The sequence below is a fragment of the Triticum aestivum genome, chromosome 3B, assembly GCF_018294505.1.
Source record: "Triticum aestivum cultivar Chinese Spring chromosome 3B, IWGSC CS RefSeq v2.1, whole genome shotgun sequence".
In the NCBI taxonomy this organism is placed as follows: domain Eukaryota; kingdom Viridiplantae; phylum Streptophyta; class Magnoliopsida; order Poales; family Poaceae; genus Triticum; species Triticum aestivum.
In genome coordinates, this window is record NC_057801.1 from 747,556,650 (window position 1) to 747,561,505 (window position 4,856).

Sequence of the window (4,856 nt, forward strand, 5' to 3'; positions counted from 1 at the left end):
GAGATATTAAAAAACCTCGCTTCGCTCCTGATGGGACGGCCCAATCTTGTCCGCAGCCAACAATCCCAGGATTTGACTTGCCTCATCGATAATCCCTGTTTGGAACACCCTAAGGTTCAAAACAGACCGGGATCAGAGAGTTCGGTGTGCTCATTTTTCGCAATTACAAGTTTAGGGAGGATTTTATTTAGCTTTCGTCTATAAATCAAAGGTTTGTTTTAGAGTTTTTCCAAAACTTTTAGCCAAGCCAAACATGTTGTGCAATGCATGATGTGGCGGTGCTTGTTTCCGGTGTCAGCATTTGTTTGAGTGGGATCTGGTCTACCACACGATGTCCACCACACAAGGACGCACACACAAAGGGCTTATTATCGGAAAAAGTTCAAAACAAACCATGAATTTGTAGGCAAAAATTAAATTAAACCCTGAACTCTCAATCTCTGAAATTAGTACACTAAACTCTTTAATCCTGGTCTATTTTGAACCTTGAGAGGACCTAGCCAGTATTTGCTGAACTGAGCCGGCCCATTAGCGCAGTCGCTCGCGCGCGCATTGCACTGTTTTCTTTTCCTTTTTCCTTTTTACACAAGTACAATTTTTCCCAGTACCCAATTTACATTTTTAAAGCACACATTAAATATTTCTGGATAAAATTTTGATATTTTCCAATACGTTATGTATGTTTTTAAATTACATGTTTTCAAAACTTTTTTGAATACATGATAATATTTTTCCAAATACATGTTTTACATTTTCTTAATGACAATAAACATTTTATAAAACTAAACAAACACTCTTTGACATGGTTCAACATTTTTCAATGTGTATACACTTTTTTTCAAACACATGCCACGTATATTCTGTTAAGGGTATGACACATTTTTACAACATGCAAACATTTTTTTACATTGTACACATATTTTCTTTTGAAAATGTCACAAACACAATTTTTTGAAACTCATGAGTATTTGTGAAATGTTTCAAAAATTGTTTGCACCATAAATTTTGTTCAGGTTTCAGAAAATGTTTATGGTTCAAAAAGTGTCCGCTTTTTCAAAGTTGCCGTTTCTTTAAAATTATTCGAAATTTTAGATAAGTGCTCGCACTTTATAAAATGTTCGAAAATTTCAGAAAATAATATGTTTTCAATACTTGTTTGCCCCTAAAAAAAATGCTTCCAAAGTTCGATGCTTCGGTTTCTAATTAAATATCCCGGGCCTCTAATTATGTTAGTTATAGTCGTCTGGTGTTCCATTCTAACGATGCTGCAGCAGCAGATGTATTTTCAGGTACACCAAAGAAAATCAAAACTGGTGCAGAATACGTGTGTACCAATGACTCAAGCAATGTGGATGACTCCACCATGGTGAGGGGGACAAGGGGACCGAAGCTACGGAGGCAACCGGCCATGGGGCCGCCGGTAAACTAACGGGGCCAAAGGCGGCGCCCCGTCAGGAGCAATGAATATCCTTAGTTGGAACTGCTGAGGGGGTGGGAACTCTTGGACAGTTCGTGATCTCGTGAGCTTGGTACAGGCTCATTCCCCTTGTATAGTCTTTTTATGTGAAACTAGGCAGTCAAAAGTTAAGATGAAAAGAATTCGATCTCGTTTAGGCTTAAGTGGTTTCGAGGCAGTCGATAGTACTGGTCTTAGCGGAGGTCTAGCTCTGTATTGGCACGAGTCTGTGCATCTCGATGTAAAAGATAAGAACGAACGATACATTGATGCTTATGTGTATTCTACTGCAGGTGAGTCCCCTTGGAGGCTCAATTGCGTCTACGGCGAGCCATGAACGGAGGACCGACACCACATGTGGTCCCTCCTTCGCGATCTGCACCAACAAGCGGACATGCCGTGGGTGGTGCTCGGAGACTTCAACGAGGCTATGTGGGGCTTCGAACACTTCTCTGAAACTCCACGGTCAGTAGGTCAGATGATTGATTTCCGTGATGTATTGGAACTTTGCGGCCTCGGTGATCTTGGTTTTTCAGGTCTTCCATATACTTATGACAACCGGCGCCATGGTCGTGCAAATGTGAAGGTCCGGCTTGACCGGGCAGTGGCTAATAACCAATAGCGAGATATTTTTGCAGAGGCTGATGTGAAGCACTTGGTGGCACCAACGTCAGACCATGCACCCATTCTCCTTAGGTGTGAGGCCGAACCGCCACCGCAAGATGTTGGCAGGAAGTGTCGTCATTATGAAGTGGCATGGGAGCATGACCCTGCTTTGGCGGAGCTGATCATGAATGCTTGGATCCAAGCGGGCGCCATGGCTACACTTGGTGATGTGGCGGCTGCTCTCAGGGATCTTATGCACACACTTCAGAGTTGGAGCAGGGCGAAGTTTGGAAATGTCGTAAAGAAAATTAATAAATCTCGTTCACTCCTTGAGGAATTAATGTCTATGAATGCAGATCAGCATACTATACGGGAAGCTACTGATCGTATGAATGAGCTTTTATACCGGGAAGAAATGCTTTGGATGCAGCGCTCTAGGATTGATTGGTTGAGTGAGGGTGATAGAAACACGAAGTTTTTTCATTGCAAGGCAGTTTGGCGAGCGAGGAAAAATCGTATTAAAACATTGGTGGACAATGAGGGGGTAGAGCAGAATGATCATGCCACTATGACTGCCATGGCCACAGAGTACTTTCAAAATATGTTCACTGCTGATGCTTCGCTATGTGCCGACCCAATTATTGATCTTATTGATACTCGTGTTACTGATCTCATGAATGAGGGCCTATGTGCAGATTTTTCTGACGAAGAGATAGCTGATTCACTGTTCCAGATTGGACCCCTTAAAGCACCGGGACCGGATGGCTTTCCGGCTCGCATGTTTCAGAGAAACTGGGGGGTTATGAAAGACCAAGTTAGCGCCAGTGTTAAGGAATTTTTCCGGACGGGGGTGATGCCAGAGGGAGTTAATAACACTGCGATTGTTCTGATCCCAAAAATTGATAAACCGGTAAAACTCTCTGATTTCAGGCCAATTAGCTTGTGTAATGTATTATACAAGGTGGTGGCAAAATGTCTGGTAAACCGGTTGAGGCCTATACTTGAGGATATTATTTCCTCAGAACAGAGTGCTTTTGTGCCAGGTAGAATGATTACTGATAACGTACTTATTGCGTTTGAATGTATTCACTCTATTCAGCGGGAGAAAGACCCAACAAAAAGTTTTTGTGCATACAAATTGGACCTCTCCAAAGCATATGATCGATTGGGTGTTCTTGAAGCGAATGATGCAAAAGATGGGGTTTGCTGACCGATGGGTTGACTGGAAAATGTCGTGTGTCACTTCGGTCAGATATAGTGTCAAATTTAATGGCTTCATCTTGGATTCATTTGCACCGTCGCGTGGGCTACGGCAAGGTGACCCCCTCTCCCCATTTTTGTTCCTGTTTATCGCTGATGGTCTCTCCGCTCTGTTGAAGGATGGCGAACTGAAAGGGAGTTTTACCCCTCTAAAGGTGTGTCGGAGAGCCCCTGGCATATCTCACTTATTGTTCGTAGATGATACGTTGCTGTTTTTTAAGGCGGATGACCAACAAGCAAAAGAGGTTCGAAGCATTATCACCACCTATGAGAGTGCCACGGGGCAACTAATAAATCCTGCTAAGTGCAGTATTATGTTTGGAAATGCTTGTCTGGAGAGCAGCCAAGAGGATGTGCATATGGCCCTATAGGTCCAATTGTCGACCTTTGAGGAAAAATACCTTGGCCTGCCGACGCCAGAGGGGCGCATGTCTAAGGGTAAATTTCAAAACCTCCAAGCTCGGTTGACAAAAAGAATTATTGCACGGGGAGACACACTTTCTCTTGCAGGGAAGGAGATGTTGATTAAGGCGGTGGCCCAGGCTATACCCACATATATGATGAGTGTTTTCAAGCTACCTATGTCTGTGTGTGATGATCTGAAACAGAATGATTAGAAACTTTTGGTGGGGCTCAGCAGAAGGGAAACGAAAAACACACTGGCAGTCTTGGCCTTGCATTATGAAGCATAAAATGCGAGGTGGATTAGGCTTCAAGGACTTCAGGATTTTTAACCAAGCCCTGTTGGGCCCGCAGGCTTGGCGCCTATTAACTAAACCTGATAGCTTGTGTGCGCAGGTTTTAAAAGCTCGTTACTTCCCGGAGGGGCGACTCGAAGACACTGTTTTCTCGGGCAGTGCTTCGGCGACCTGGCAAGGTATTCAACATGGCTTAGAACTTCTGAAAAAAGGGCTCGTCTGGCGTGTGGGCAATGGTATGAGTATTCGTATCTGGCGGGATAGATGGCTGCCAAGGGAGCATGATGGCAAACCCATATCACCACAAGGCAAATGCAGGCTGCGACGGGTCTCGGACCTCCTAGTTGATCGTGGTTCTTGGCGGATGGATTTGCTTCGGCATCATTTCCTCCCAGTTGACGTTGACTGCATCTCCAGCATCAGGACATCACCACGCCACCTTGACGACATCCTTGTCACCGGAGAAGAACGGTATCTTCATCGTTCGGTCGGCGTACCGTCTAGCCATGGACGAGCGCGAGCGTTCATCGGCAAATTCATCGAGCAGGGCACCGGACGGTCGTCGCGCCATCTGAAAGACTATATGGGGGTGCCCTGCTCCTCCAAAGGTACGCGTCTTCGCATGGAGGATCGTGAATAACTCTCTGGCCACGTGGTCGAACAAATTTTCTCGCCATCTGGAACCCTCTAATATATCTCCTCTCTGTGGTATGGAATGTGAGGATGTTTTCCATGCCATGTGCAGATGCCCTCGAGCAGTGGACCTATGTGCGCGATGGCACAGGATTGGCCACTCCCGGATGTTGGCTCTATATGCAACACGGGACCGGAGTGGT